This window comes from Mytilus edulis, chromosome 9 (assembly GCF_963676685.1).
Source record: "Mytilus edulis chromosome 9, xbMytEdul2.2, whole genome shotgun sequence".
In the NCBI taxonomy this organism is placed as follows: domain Eukaryota; kingdom Metazoa; phylum Mollusca; class Bivalvia; order Mytilida; family Mytilidae; genus Mytilus; species Mytilus edulis.
This window is the reverse complement of record NC_092352.1, coordinates 21,340,942-21,358,098: the sequence shown is the minus strand read 5'-3', so window position 1 is coordinate 21,358,098 and position 17,157 is coordinate 21,340,942. Positions and strand designations below refer to the sequence as shown.

Below are 17,157 nucleotides of genomic sequence, written 5' to 3'. Positions count from 1 at the left end.
TAACTGCAAGATCAATGCGAACCATCGTAGAAGGCGAATCATCTAGCGAAACAACAGTTGACTCTGGGGCCCCCCAGGGCACAGTCTTAGGACCAATCCTGTTCCTGTGCCACATCAATGACCTACCAGACAGTGTAACATCATCAGTAAGACTATTTGTCGACGATTGCCTACTATACAGAACAATTAAAAATAGCCAAGACCAACAAAAACTACAAACAGATTTGGAACAACTAGAAATCTGGGCCGACAAAATGGGAATGCGTTTCAATGCCAAAAAGTGCTATGTTCTATCCACAAACAAAAAAGCCGACCTGAAATGGAGTTTCCACATAAATAACATCAGCAAGAAAGCCAATGCCACCCTGGGCTTTCTTATGAGGAACTTGAGGAACGTATACAAGAGGCATGTAGGAAAGTTGCATACATATCCATACGGTAAGATCGACAATGGAATATGGCGCAACAATCTGGAATCCATATATGAAAGGGGATATTGACAAATTAGAACGTTTCCAAAACAGAGGCATACGATTCATCAAGAAAAATTACAGAAGTCTAGAAACAGGATCCATAACAAACATGAGACGACAACTTGAAATAGAGACAGAAGACACAGCCTCCGTCTTATTCTGATTTACAAGGTGGTTGAGGGACTGGTGCCGGCTCTGCCAGCCGACAATGTTGTCATACCAGCACAACCTAAACGAACGATAAAAGCCAAAACGTATTCAAATTGTGAAACTGACAATATCATCGAACGACAAGTCATCAATAACACCAAAGGACTAAAAGTACCAAACAGCAACAAACCACAGTATAAACATTCATTCTTTGTGGAAACAACTATTTACTGGAACCAACTACCAGATAAAGGTGTGCATGCAGGTTCTGTAGAGGCATTTAAGACCGCTCTACAAGAACACCGCTCATAACAACGGCGCTCTTCTCCACCGTGTATAAAAGCCTGCCTAAACAGGATTCCACACGTACCACTACAGATACAGAACAAACAAAATACCAAGAAATTGACATTAAGTATAATTCTATGACACAGGCATATTAAGGTAGATAGGGTGAAATCAGATACAGATGGGCGGATCCAGCTATTTTTAAAAGGCAGTGGCTATTTGACCGGCACCGGCAAAATAGCAAATTTGCTATTTGACCGGCACCGGCAAAATAGCAAATTTGCTATTTAGCCGGCTCTGATTAAATTCTATTTCACTGGAATTAAAATTTAAGAATAATAATTAAATATCAAATTTTATTTTAAAAACTTTTGTTACTGTTGCTCATATAAACACTTAAACTTCTTATCTTAAAAAAAAATAAGAAACTATGTTGCGTATACACATACAAAAAATTGACAAAAATGAAGAAAGAATAGAATAGAAGTAATAAGATATATTAAAAAGTGAAATACAAATATAATAGTCACTTTGTAGCTATACTACATTCCAGAACTAGTATACTCTTTTTATGTACGGAACCAGCATTGTGATTGTGTTGCCGATGCAATTACAGAATGGTCTTTCAGTACCATGAGAAGACTTGAGAAATACAATTATAATCAAGCAATTATCTGGCTAGTCTTTTGAACATAAACCGTGAAAAAAAAATCATCTGACACATTTTATTTCAGTATAAGGAAGAAAAGAAAATGGTCCTTGATTTTATAATTATATTTGAGAATTAAAAGTTGAAAAAAGACTAAAACATAGAGAAATTATTTTTTTCCTCAAATTTATTTATCAAATATTTAGTTTCAAAAGTGGATTTTTAACTGCTGAAAATATGATTATTGTGAGGTCATGTTAAGTCCCAGGAAATTGCGAGAATGCAGGATTTTCCCCTATTAACACCATAGCGGCCCCAAGACCCCTCGCCATATGACTTACCCCCGGCTTTGAGTACACATCATTTTGGCCACATGATGTAGATTCAAAGGAAGCCAGTGTAATGTGTAGTTCCTGTTTGGAGTGGCAAAAATTTTCTTGAGCTAGACTAAAAAACTTCCAAAGGCAAAGAATTGGTTTTATAACAATTGCCAATATTAATTCATGTGTCCAATTAAAATTCATAGCAAACAAGTTAACTATTAATATTGTCTGTCATGTCTGTTTTATGATGTAGTTTTGCATAACAATAGTGTTATCACTGGCAGGATATTTAAACCATAGATTTTACACAGATTTAAAAAATCAACTTTTTTATAAATATTTTAGAAAAAAATATTTTTAATAATGTATTTACAATTGTGTTTTCATGCTTTAAATTAATATTATAAAGTTATAAATTATTTGTTTAAGAACATCTTCAATATTTTATTTTTGATTGTACTGTATTTTTAATGCTTGATATTGTGATAAAATTATTTTAAATTATTATAAATCTTTTTTTTTTCTACTAATCACATCAATGAACAGTATTATTCAGTGCCGGTTAAATAGCCACTGCCTTTTTAAAAAGGGGTTCCCAACCCATAGGCAAGGATAGAGCCTGGGGTTCTAACCCCAGGAATCCTCTCCCTGGATCCGCAACTGGATACAAGTGCCTCGGTGATCCTCAGTGTGCTCTGTGATACGAATTCATGATTAAACCAATGATTTTAATATTATACAAATTATACAGATCCTTGATAAAACCAGAGACATATAATACAAGTCTTCATAGTGAGTATATGCATAGATGGGGTCCGGTAGGAGGGGTCATAATCCCGCAATCCCGGGCTTAAAAACACGAATTCCCGAGGTCCCGAAATTAGAAAAAAGAATTCCCGGATCCGCAAAGGGTCAATCGCGAAATCCCGAGCTTAAAAACACCCGATCCCGGAGTCCCGATATAAAGGTCCTATCCCCCCTGATAGATCATGGAATATGGGTATTTATAAGACAAGATATAAAGATAAGATAAGATAAGATGAATTTTATTTTTCAAATTAGGTTTTACAAAAAATATGATTTAAAAGATGCATTCTCATATTCAACAAAGCAGGCAGACACATTTGTGAAAAATTTACTTATGAAAATATGTTGATTGATAATGTTAATAATTATAAATATCTTGGTTTGCACTTTAGTGCATCAGGGTCATTTGCATATGCTCAAATGAACTGTATAAAAAGTCCTTATAATAAAGGCTTAACAGAACCTTTGTTTTGGTGTGATTTACACTTAACAAGGACCTAAAAAATATGAGAATGCATCTTTTAAATTATTTTTTTTGTAAAACCTAATTTGAAAAATAAAATTTAGCTTATTTTAATTTTAGCAAATTAGGTTTTACAAAAAATATTTTGTGTAGTACAGTATAAAATCGGGGTCAGACCTATAATCCGATAGTCTGACAGTCCTTTAATCCGACAGCCCGATAGGCCGACAGTCCTATAATCTGACAGCCCAATAGTCCGACGCACGGTCACTTGTCTCTGAAAAGTATGCCTATATAGACATGGAACGTTTGTAAATTGGTATATTTTTTCACACAGAAAATTAATCTGTCAGTATGACGTCTTGTACAGGACCACAATAATCCCATACGAATCGGAAATGAACGGAATAGAATGTTTTGGTCGAGTCGCTGGGTGTATGCTGAACAACTAGGTGGAAAATATATTAAACATATATACAGATCTTCTGTAAAACCAAAATAATTCTTTTGCAAAAGTACCCATTGATAATCTGGATTTGTATTATTTAAGATTTTAAGATATGGTTTTAATTTGTCTTTAATCAAAACTGCTAAGCCTCCAAAATATCTATTATTATGCTTAGATTGTTTTCTGCGAAATTGAATGATAGTGAAAAGATCCCATTCTGTTCATGTGTTTGTTGAGACCTGTATGTGTTTTTGCTAAAAAGACCATGTCATATTTTTCAATATTTTGTATGAAATGAGGATCATGTGTTTTACCATTATATTTTGAAATTAAGCCCCCGACATTCCAGAAACACATTTTAATGGAGGATTTGTTTGAAAATTTTGACATTATACTTTAACAGTAATTTTAATAAAATAAAAAATTTGTTGAAAGAAATATATGACTAAAAAAATCAAAATAATCTATAAACTAACAAAGACCTCTTTCTTGGAGCTTGCTTATAATCAGAGACATATTATACATTGTATTATATGTCTCTGTTATAATTAACAAAAATATAGCTTTTAAGGTAATTTGTTAATAAGTACGGGGCGCCGAATGGGACTCTTGTGGTTTTGTACAAAATTCAATTCTGTCATAACAAAATCATTTTTGTCTTACAAAACTATGTGCTACAGACTTGTTTTGTGAGAACTTCAATTTTGTGATGACAAAATTCATTTGTGTAGACAAAATTCATTTTTGTCATGACAAAATTCATTTTTGTAGACAAAATTCATATTTGTCATGACAAATGTCAATTTTGTCTAAAAGGTATGCAAATATAAACATATTTGCATACAAAATTGACTTTTGTTACCTGATATGGAAATTAAATCACAAAAGTCAATTGTGTGAGGTAAGATTCAATTTTGTGAGACAAAATTGACTTTTGTGAGACAAAATTAACTTTTGTGAGACAAAATTGACTTTTGTGAGACAAAATTCAATTTTGTGAGACAAAATTCAATTTTGTCAATTTTGTTGAGACAAAAGTCAATTTTGTTAATTTTGTTGAGACAAAAGTCAATTCTGTCAATTTTGTTGAGACAAAAATCAATTTTGTTGAGACAAAAGTCAATTTTGTTAATTTTGTTGAGACAAATGTCAATTTTGTTAATTTTGTTGAGACAAAAGTCAATTTTGTTAATTTTGTTGAGACAAAAGTCAATTTTGTCAATTTTGTTGAGACAAAAGTCAATTTTGTGACGACAAAATTCATTTTTGTGACGACAAAATTCATTTTTGTGACGACAAAATTCAATTTTGTAACAACAAAATTGACTTTTATGTGACAAAATTGACTTTCGTGAGACAAAAATCAATTTTGTTGAGACAAAATTCAATTATTTCAATTTTGTTGAGACAAAAGTCAATTTTGTCAATTTTGTTGAGACAAAAGTCAATTTTGTCAATTTTGTTGAGACAAAAGTCAATTTTGTCAATTTTGTTGAGACAAAAGTCAATTTTGTTGAGACAAAAGTCAATTTTGTTGAGACAAAAGTCAATTTTGTCAATTTTGTTGAGACAAAAGTCAATTTTGTTGAGACAAAAGTCAATTTTGTCAATTTTGTTGAGACAAAAGTCAATTTTGTCAATTTTGTTGAGACAAAATTCATTTATGTCAATTTTGTGTAACAAAAGTCGATTTTGTATGCAAATTAGTTCACAGAAACCAAACTAAACTAATTTGAATACAAAATTGACTTTTGTCGCCCAATTTTCAAATTAGGTAACAAAATTCAAGTCTGTGTAACAAAAATGAATTTTGTCATGACAAAAGTGACTTTTGTCCGCTGATACATGATAGATAATTTTGTATGACAAAATTTTAAATTTGTAGTATGATACAAATTTTGTTAAACTGAACTTATTTTTGTTGAACAAAAGTCACTTTTGTCCGTACAAAATTGAATTTTGAGTACAAAACCACAAGAGTCCCATTCGGCGCCCAGTAATATGATCTTAGATATAATGTATACTATATTAGTATCTCTGATATTAGTGATAAAGCAATAAAATACAATTTCAATGAAAAATAGCTATATATAGTATAATATCAGATCAACTTCTTGTTGAGAGTTCTGATGATGACCAAATAGCTACTGGGAGTTACATTCTGCAAACAGTTAGAGCCAAATTTATAAGTAATACAGAACTGTCTATATGCAAACTGTGTAATGAAACAGAAGAAACTTTAGGGGCCTACCACATTTTTTATTAACCTGTAAAAGTTTAGAAGATATCAGAAAACCAATTTTGGAAGATTTAATTAATTCCTGTAGTGAAGAGTTAGCTGTCTTTAATATGAAAGATGAACATTTTGACATTTTACAACTGATCATAGATCCCTTTACTTACATGACAATGTTAAGTTTTCCTCAGTTAAGAAATGAAAAAGTTTTTAAAGTGATACAGAACATTATAGATCCAAAATGTAGACGATTATGTTACAATCTCCATTGTGAAAGGTATAGACTGTTGCAATTAGATGATATAAAGGAAAAGAAAAGAAAGTAGATAATAACATTTTATGAATCCTAAGTGACGATTGGTTGTCTACTCTTAAACAGTGATATCTTTTGATAAATATTTTAGATTTTAAAATATTTAATGAGTTGATGATATTGACATTAAGCCCAATTTTATCGTCAAGAATATGTTGTACAATGTAAATAGTGTATAGTGATATTGGTGGAAGATATTTTTATTCATATTGTGAAATCCAATACTCGGAAGAGGTGTGCCTACATTGGCAGAATTTATATAACAGATTACAGATTACAGATCACAACTATATATGTGTCTCTGATATCATACAACTGTACGGAAATAAGTAGCAAAAAAGTTGTTTTTATTCTAAAACTTGTAATTGAAGCCTTAACATCTCCGACTAAGAAAACTGAGGAGAGGAAACAAAACGAGCATTTAGAGAAAAAAGGGGGTGCTCGAATGAGATCGGATGAAAATAAAAGTGCAACTCAGGGGCAGGTAATCTAAGAAAACATCAGACGGAAGCCATATTGTTTGTAAACCATGAAAAGTGCTCAGCGACCATCTGTTTTGTTTACAAACATTCAAGGCAATGTAAATAAGATAACTCTGCATTTTTAGTTTTTAAAGTATAATATATCTCAATGCATTAATATAGTACAATATAATTGGCTTAGCTTTCGTTTTCATGCATAACTTCTAAAGGTAAAATGAAGTGTGTGATCCGTAAATATTTTTTTGAACGCACAAATAAAAACCTGTTTCCAAATTTTATCAACGTTTAACTCGCCCTTAAATCAAACATTTTCAAACATTTCCAATCATTGCAACATTTATTCAATATTGTGACATTGACATTTAAGGTAAAAGAGCATGTAAAATGTAAACTGCCATGCTCCATGCTCATACCTCATTTCTTGAATCATGTCATTCCTGGAAAAGATTGTCTATTTATGTTGTGCAAGTATGTAAACTTGATTCTCGTAAAAGGCTTATGACTGAGGGAGGTGGACAATCTTATTAGATTTTAATTTCCCAAATATTTTGTGTAGTACAGTATAAAATCGGGGTCAGACCTATAATCCGATAGTCTGACAGTCCTTTAATCCGACAGCCCGATAGTCCGACAGTCCTATAATCTGACAGCCTGATAGTCCGACGCACGGTCACTTGTCTCTGAAAAGTATGCCTATATAGACATGGAACGTTTGTAAATTGGTATATTTTTTTCACACAGAAAATTAACAAATCAGTCAGTATGACGTCTTGTACAGGACCACAATAATCCCATACGAATCGGAAATGAACAGAATCCGGGTCCGTTCACCTTAAAACATGATCGCTCTCATTCTAATTCGCCCCCCTTTCACTTTCACACTGTACATGTTCTTACCAAAAGTCCGTTTGCACCCTATACGTTTGCTTTTGTTTACTATGAAAACAATGATAAACATATTTATAGCAATACTATTACTGCCCAATTAATACTAACCAAAACTCGATTTTTTTTTTCATTATGTCATAATAAATTGACATTCTAAAAACATTTTTGTGTGTTGATGGTTTGGTTAGAGACTTGCAATGACTTATTGACTATATATTTTTTTTCATTGTTTCAAAATAAAGAGGCATTCTGGCAACAGTTTTGTGTTGAATAAATCTAAATCATGTTTTGGTTAGTGTATTTGTCATGTTTGTATTGCTATAAAAAAAATTCATTGTTTCTAAAGTGCCTTTCTTATGTCATGCTGTCATTTTAAAAACTTCAGCACTGCAGTCATAGGTCTTAACCGCTATCTGCTTTGTCTGTGTACTGTCTTCATGTCATTGCCCATCTTCATTCCAATCTTTTTCACATAATTGGTGTCATGTCGTGATGATTCTATGACTAGGGATGCTCAGGTCCTTATAATAATTTACATATAAATCCATAATATGTTATTCATCAGCAAAGAGTTCAGGTTTTGTCAATCTGTAAACCAAAAAAATACAAGATACATGTAGTACAGCGGTTTATTATATTGCCATACAAGCTAGAGCAATGATAAGGTATTATAAATAGACGCAATTTAAGTTAAGATTTCATTCCAAATCATTAACTATGAAACCGTTCTGAAAGTGGTTTTGCATCTTGACTGAAATTTGAGATAATGACACTATTCCTATTTTATCAAAACCAATTGCTTGTTTTAGAAAACAAAAGGAAAGATAAAAAAAAAATATTGATACTTCTATGTTATTCTATCCGAATTAGTCGTTTCATATCTTCGGGGCGAAACCCCTCAGATATAAAAGCATACATCTAATACTTGTGACATATCACGTTCAACCAGATTATACATTACATCTTGGAACAGTATATTTAACAATATATGTGCTCCTGAATATATGCATGCGCTTGCGTATGTACAAAATACCTTTTTGTATTAACCTGTTATGGCCATTTTCAAGGTGTTGTTAACTGTTATCTGAGATCAATTTAAGCTGTTAACTGTTTTCAACCCACTTTGTTAACTGTTATCAGCATTTCTGCATTTTTTGTTAACTGTTTTTGCCAAAATCGAGGTGTTGTTAACATGTTAAAGGACTCCCTATTGCCCTCCCTCAAGAAGGGATTTAATTTATATCTCATTTCGATGCATTCCACTTTTTGGGATACGATTGCTTTTAAGCAATCTGTAGACTTTTACCGTTGACTCAGGGCTCATTCCCTCACGTCAACCGTTTTATTCTAAACATTCAGCAACATCTCAGATTCTTATGATTGTCTTGCTTTAAAAGGTAAAAAGAAGCAAAAGGATTGAACATAAACAACTTTCCTGTAATGTTCTTCTCATAATCTTCATGAATCATGTTTGATTTTCCCCTTGACTTATATGCGTGTTTTTAACAACACGGAAAATCAGAATTAAGCAGTATTTATATTTAGTGTTTTTATAAATTTAGAAACACGTCAGAGGGAATTCCCCAGTTTTGATAAATGCGAGAGTTCTTTGAATTCCGATAATTCTATTTCTGTCATATAAGAACTGAAGTGGAGTTTTCTATATTTTACCGTTATGAAACTGATACTGTACTCTCATAAAGAAATTGAGACTCATTTATCATATAATAAATTAAATAAATGTTCTTGTTCCAAATCGCAAGGCGCGGGTTTGTTTATGTATTAATGCGCATGCGAATAGTGTTCTTGATTTCAAGGGGTATCAGATTGAGTGGTTGTTCTGGATTCCCCGCTTATTAATTAATTTGAAACTCATTGGATTCTTTCAATGTCTGCCTGCTATTGAGGGTTTAATATTATTGTTGCATAATTTATTATCATATGCATCATTTAAATTAAAATCAATGAAGTTTTACCTATAACACCCCTTTAGCCGAAATGGAGTCTTCCATATTATCGTTTCGAGTTGTCTCCCTTTCAGAAGTATTTCCCGTCAAAATCGTCAAGAAAAAATTAACTCGTAAGATGTCGATAAACGTCGTATTATATTAAGAACGATCTCAATTTAAACAGAGGAGTGTGTACGGAAGGATTCATGCCCACTGACCCAAAGGAAATTAATAATTAAAGAGTTAGAAATGGGGTTCCTCCTAGAATTAACGGTGATAAGACAGTGTTCTAGGATTCCCATTACCCGTTACCCGGGGTTAGTGGATTAGGACAACGGGTAAGTCATTTTTTAGCCTTTGTCACCCGGTGGTAAGTCAATTTTCAATTTCGGGGAAGCCGAAAAACTCTTGAAATTTCCCGGTCCTCTTCAATTTTCCCATATCTGCTTTTTATTTTTATTAAATCATGAGAAAAAACTTTGATAAAAGATCGAAGATTTTGTCGATGTCTATTGGCGCTTTTATTCAAGCACTCGTTTACTAGGTGTAATCAAGCGCAAAAGAGACCACATTCTTCTCCTATCATTCTAAAAGTCGGTCACGATGTCGGTAAAATCGGAAAATCCGGATTGATAACTGGTGCTTAAATCGGGACATAAACGATTTTTTTTCTTGTCATCGGAGGAAAATAAACTTACAGTTGCATTTATTATAGCTCTTAATAAATGACATAGTAATAACTATAACATATTTGTCAAATTTAGTAAGAAATCGTTTTTTTTAAATTTTGTACAAAATTCAATCGTATCCGAATCCAGCTTTGTTCAGTAAATTACAATATTCAAAGTTATTATGGCGGGTAAGTATTTTTTTTATTGATCTTACCCTTGGTAAGTCAAGGTGCCAAAAAAATCCTAGAACACTGTAAGATACAAAGTGAATAGTCTGAGATTACTGGGTACAAGTCAAATCGGCACCCATAGAAAAAGTAAAATCGGCACTTGGTTAAATCGGCATCTAGTCAAATCGGCACCTATTTAAAAGTTAATTCGGCATCCAATAATATTTGATATAATATATGGAACTGGGAAATGGGGTTCCTCCTAGAATTAACGGTGATAAGATACGAAGTGAATAGTCCCGAGATTACTGGGTACAAGTCAAATCGGCACCTGGTCAAATCGGCACCCATAGAAAAAGTCAAATCGGCACCTGGTTAAATCGGCATCTAGTCAAATCGGCACCTATTTAAAATTTAATTCGGCATCCAATAATACTTGATATAATATATGGGACTGGGACTATTTAAGTTTGAAATTTAAGTATACTAGCATAAAAGTCCCCCACGGTCCCAGCCGTCGGACATCAGAGTAATCTCGAACTATGAAGTGAAATACCTTCTCTCTCTCTCTCAGTGACTGCTGTGGAAAGTAAACTTGGAATTGATAGCACACAAATAAAACACAATAAGTACATTGCTCGTACACTTGTATCCGGGATTAGCTATTTTTAAAGTTGAGTGACTATTCAGATTTATATTACCTTTGCATGTGTAGTTGAATTAGTTTTGAAAATAATACTATCCAGCTGTACCTTGCGGTCATAAAACTTTCGAGTTAGTTATTTTGTACTCATACTCGAAAATCAACCAATGAAATTGCTTGATTTCTTGTTTCGAGCATGATTTTTGTGCTCCAAGCACTGAGCAAAGTTTTATGCCTTATATTTTTTTTCTTTGAATGAAGCCTTACTTCGACGTCGAAGTAAGGCGTCAAAGAAAAAAAATATAATAGCCTTTCAAGACGTCATTATTATTTGGACTATCAAGGCCAGGGCTGCCAAAAATGCGTGAGACTCACGCATGTTCATGCTTTTTTTGCAGCAGTATCCTTGGATCAATTTTTTTCCTCTTTGATCTTTTCTATTTTGGCCAAATCTCACGAATTTGCTTAATGAAAAGTTGGCAGAACTGCTATACATGTGTCAATGAAAACTATATGGCAATCGTATCCCTCAGAGCATTCTGCTCTTTGATTAAGTTTTAAAAACTGCTCGCGTTTCAGCAGTATGCTAATACGATTTTAAGAAGACAATCATCCTTTGCAGCAGCACGGCTTCGTATCGGATTGTGGGACTACTGGACTGTCGAATTTCGGGGTGTCGGATTATAGCTATGCTCCCATAAAATCATTTTTTTTCACCTGTTTGCTCAACATTGTTAAAAATGGTTAAAAAATAAGTTCTGAACTGGTACCTACATGTATTCTTAACATGTACCTTTGATACAAATTTTGAGCAAGTGGCAAATATTTCAAAATTGAATTTCATTGCAAGTTAGATCAATTAAAAAGAAAAAGGTAAATTACCAAAAAGAACAAAAATATATAGATAAGTTCTGTATGTGTCTGAGAACATGTTAATGAGGTGGATTAACTCACTGACTCTACAACAATGAGAAGAATTGAGAAAACTTATAATACACAGAAATTGCCAAATGGAGTAGGTTCTTGGTAATTTTTATTGCATATCCCGCTAATATCCACTTCACAATACATTCTGGCACATGGTCTGAAAAATGTTGCTGGTTTTGAAAAGGCCCAGCATCAGCAGCATAAACTCGTTGATTAGATTACCTGTTGTCAATCAAATCATCAATTGATAAAAAGTGCAAAAATATCAGTCAGGCATGCATGGTTGGTCACACATGATACTTTATATGTTATTAGTAGTGATAATGTTACAGGTAAAATCGATAATTGCATAATAGACATTTAACAGGCATGAACAGGTTTCAGATCTTGACCTAGATATTATTTGGATTTGTTTGCAACTGAGTTGCTTTCTCATTGACATATTACCATACATAACATCTTTTACTCCTATGTATTCTTGAAAAGTACTTTTTCAAATAATGTTTACACTAGATTATAGGTAATTCCCTGAATTTTATCCATCAAATTTTGAAGATGCCATAATTCTGTAAACTTATTGCAAAGGAAATAAAACCTTTTCACCAGAATAAGGATTTATTTCCTTCTTTAAAAATGAACTTCACTTTTGGATACCATTTAACAAATAAGTCCTCAAGTGTTTTGAAGCTGAGTACAAATAGTTCTCAGATGTTGTTTTGGGAATTCTGTCTAGGTTAAAAAACAAAGGAAGATAACAGTAGATTTTGATAAAATTGTATCTGTTAACATGGTTAAGTGTTACATGATTCTGTCTTATTTTCAGTTGGCAAAGAAATTGTTTTACCCAGTTTTATAGACAAGAAAGTTAGTGTGCCAGAATTGTACTAAAAGGTATGTTCTAAATTAAAACAAATATGATTATATTTTGCTGTTTTTTTAAGTCCCCTTAAGTTAACACTCTATCCCTCTGTCTGTCCATTTGTTAGTCCGTCAAATCAATATTCCACTTTTTACTTCATGCTTGATTTGATAATTGGTGTATTGATTTTATCATGACAAGTTACAGATCAAATTCAAATGTTGTGCAGAGTTATAGTCCTTGTATTTAGAAAATTTCACTCAAATTATCTGTTTTCTTCACTTTTTTTTCGTAATGCTTAAAGATATTGATATATGGTTTTAACATGACAAGTTATGTTCCTTGTTTTTATAATTACCGGTAATCATTTATGTAAAATAAAGTTAGAGAACAGAAACCAATTTTGAGGATGTACAAACTGACAGACAATGGTAAAACTTAATGCCCCTCCACTACAGCGGGTGCATAAAAAGATGTTGATAGCCAATGAAATTTCAGCAACTGACCTAACCTACTTTTTATTTGTCATTATTTTTATCCCCTACCTAGTTATGCCCTACCTAGGGGCATTATGTTTGTCAGTCTGTTCCTTAGTGTATATGTGTATATTGGTAGCATCACTAGAACCGTTCTAGAGTTATGCCCCTTTATAAAAGGAAAAATTACAATAATTTTCATTTCCGTTCTTTTACTTAAGTTTGGCTCAACCAAATGTTATTTGAAACTTATACATAATGCTTATTACCATAAAACTAAGATCAAGTTTGAAGTTTGGTGGTGTTACATTTACCGTTGTTGAGTTTGCCCCTTTACAAATGAAAAAATCTGAATTATTTGTTTCTGTTCTTTAACTCTAGTTTGCTTCAACCAACTGTAGGTAAACTTATACACAATGCTTGTTACCACAAAATACAGGTCAAGTTTGAATTTTGGTGGTGTCACTTCAACCATTCAAAAGTTATGCTCCTTTACAAAGTAAAAAAAAAGGAATCTAATATCTGATCTAAAAATATCAATGGCATAATGGTTGAATCAACTACAATTATGGACAAAGGAAGATAACTCCAATATAAAAAAATCATTTTTTCAATTACATCAACTTGAACCAATGCTTTATACAATGCAATGCTCACTGAGAAAATTAAAACAATCTTTACCGATCAGTGCTTACATGCACTTTGATTCATGTTCTTCAGTAATTTCTCTTTATAACCATATATGATATTTTGTTTCCCTTCTCTTACTTAAGTTTGTCTCAACTAAATTTGATGAAATGAATATATAATGCTTATTACCTCTGATCTCAGTTTAAGTTCAAATTTTGGAAGCTTCACTTTTACAGTCCTTTAGTTATTTCCCTTTTATATTATGTTATAAAATGCTAGCAGGGGGCATCATCTGTCCCTTTGGACACATTCCACATTTATTTTTGAAAGGTGTCTTTTTGTGTCGGAATGTATAAGTACCTGGCAATGTCCACTTGTATTTTTGTCCATCTGATGAGTTAAGCCTTTTTCAACTGATTTTATAGTTCGTTCTTATGTTGTACTGTTATACCACTGTCCCAGGTTAGGGGGAGGGTTGGGATCCCGCTAACATGTTTAACCCCGCCACATTATTTATGTATGTACCTGTCCCAAGTCAGGAGCCTGTAATTCAGAGGTTGTCGTTTGTTTATGTGTTACATATTTGTTTTTCGTTCATTTTTTTACATAAATAAGGCTGTTAGTTTTCTCGTTTGAATTGTTTTACATTGTCTTATCAGGGCCATTTATAGCTGACTATGCGGTATGGGTTTTGCTCATTGTTGAAGGCCATATGGTGACCTATAGTTGTTAATGTCTGTTTAATTTTGGTCTTTTGTGGATAGTTGTCTCATTGGCAATCATACCACATCTTCTTTTTTATACATAATGCTTTAAAGTTGTTTATATACTCATTTTGTGATCTCTTGTTTACTTTATTTTATTGGCAATCATACAATAGCTCCTCATTAGCTCACTTGGCATCCTTCATCATCTTCTCTTAAACTATTTAGCAAAATTAAAGCATTATTTTTATTGGAATATCTAGTTTTAATAAATTGCTTCGCTGAGCGCAGCTGGATACAACTGCAGAGGTCTTACCCTGAACAGTAGGGGCAAAAATGGAGTTAACGGACACAATATTCGCACTTGATACAGGTCTGAATTTTGATTGTAATTCAATATTTGACACATAATAATAGGTTTCTGACTCAGAATAACTGTAGTCAAAGAACTTAGAATTAGTTATATGATTTGAATTTATATTTATATTTTGCTTTGCTTATGTGCAATACACTATGCAATTGGGAATGACCACCACCCCAACCTCCTCTCTTAGCAAAAAAAAAAATTGTGAAGAAATTTTCTTTTAAGTTTTTGGAAAGTTTGCTATAGCTTGCTATTGCTACTTTCCTTAGGCGTCGGCCTCAAACTTCCGGTTGACAGATTATCGCAATATATTCTGCTCCGAGATAGTGTAGTACTAGTGTTTGAGTTCTGATTCTTGGAAGATTCTTTTAAAAATTTGAGTAACTACTGTTTTGACTGAAAAGATTACAGCTTGAATAAAAAGAAATGAATATTCACCGACGATTCAGATGAATTTAACTTCATTCAACGCTGTAGAGAAAATCACAAGAAATCTACGCGAGATTACGTTTTCATTCATTCATGAATATTTCATGAATGAACATTTCCCCGCTCTACTTTTACCTGTTTACTATATGTACGTACGTAAACGTGGGAAAATCCCGAGTGTATCGAAAGAATCGGGAATGACTGATTAAAATGCGAGAACAAGTTGACATTTTGACCAAGCCGTCGGATAATTGAAAAGTGATAATGGTTTGTTTAAACAAAACACAGGTGAAAGAATATAAAATACTCGATAATTATATTATATGTCTAACGTCTCACGCCAAGGACGAGTAAAGGTAAAAATGACAGGCTTTAATAAAAAAAAAAAATGCATTGTTTTTGTCTAAACATCGATCGGAAGATTTTGATGCCAAAAATCATTTGAAAACTTAATTCCGTTATTTAAATACTAATTGTTTCACATTCCAATGTGGATATAAGGAACTTTACTCGTTCAGCATGATCAAGTGGATCAAACTGACAGCAGAAAAACATCGACCCAACGTCAGTTCTTCTTCAGTCTTCTTCCAATAATTTACATCATACCACTTCTGGTGTGTTATTGTAAATTCGTATCATATAGCATCCGTATTAAAAGCAACCGAGTCAGCATCCACTTCTTCGAATATTATAGCTCAGGGTATCAAGACAAGTTCTATAGAAATGATTATAAGGTTCATGATGTGTACCCTTTGGCTAAAATGGCTGCATTTCCACCTCAAAATTTAGATAGATTACAGACAAAAAGCGGCCTGTGCATCTGGAAAAGTTTAAAGGCATACCATGCCCTATATTAATAGATTTCAATTGCTTTGTCACCCAAACACAGAGGCAATGATTACCGTAATATATCAAATGAATGGCTTAAAACAAAAATTCTCAAATGTTCTTAACTCATAAGACAATGCTTAATTTCACAACAGCAACTAAATGTGTTACAGGTTATAAGCACCTCTATGAATCTAGTGTATATAAACTTTTTATTCCTGTGGTCATACTGCTGTTGTTATGCTCCCACCGCATTGAGTTTTATCCTTGTTCTGCTGTAAGTATGTATGTCCTTCCCTTACTTGTACGTACATGTACCTCCGTACATCCCAAAATTCGTTTCTGTTCTCTTACTTTAGTTTGCCTGAACCAAATTGTATGAAACTTATACGCAATGCTTATAACCACAATTCACAAGTCAAGTTTGAATTTTAGTTACGTCACTTTTACCATTCTAGCATTTTATGCTACTTTACAAAAAGGAAAGTTGCTTGAAATTTTAGTTTCTGTTCTCTAACTTTAGTTTGTCTTAACCAAATGCTATGAATCTTATACACAATGCTCATTACCACAAACACTGATCAAGTTTGAATTTTGGTGGCGATAGTTATACCATTTTAGAGTTATGCCCCTTTACATATGTAAAAAAATGCTGACTATTTTCGTTTCAGTTATCTAACTTCAGTTCGCTCAACCAAATGTTATGAAATTTATACAGTGTTAATACTTTTAACAATAAAACAAAGATCAATCTTGAATTTTGGTGGAGTAATTTTTACTCCTCTAGGGTTGTGCCTCATTACAAATGGAGCCAGATGCTCCGCTGAGCACATCTTTATACAACCACAGAGGTCGAAACCCTGAACAGTTGGGGCAAGTATGGACACAACATTCAAGCTTGATATAGCATTGAATTTGGATTGCGATCAAATTTTTGACATAATATATAGGTTTCTGACACAAAACAAATGTCAAGATCTAACAAAT

At 32.8% G+C, this 17,157-nt stretch overlaps 1 protein-coding gene across 5 annotated transcripts in view; it reads left to right on the top strand.

Annotated features, from left to right (window-relative positions):
• Positions 1-6,625: 6,625 nt before the first annotated feature.
• LOC139489653 (trinucleotide repeat-containing gene 6C protein-like) overlaps positions 6,626-17,157 on the top strand; it is a 53,696-nt gene continuing 43,164 nt past the window's right edge. For 2 of the 5 annotated variants that reach the window (XM_071276291.1, XM_071276289.1), the window contains exons 1-2: positions 6,629-6,730; positions 12,704-12,771. The gene's annotated coding sequence lies outside the window, so the exon portion shown is untranslated. Of the gene's footprint in view, positions 6,731-12,703; positions 12,772-17,157 lie in introns of all 5 variants that reach the window. The other 3 variants (XR_011656211.1, XM_071276293.1, XM_071276295.1) reach the window with 3 other exon arrangements.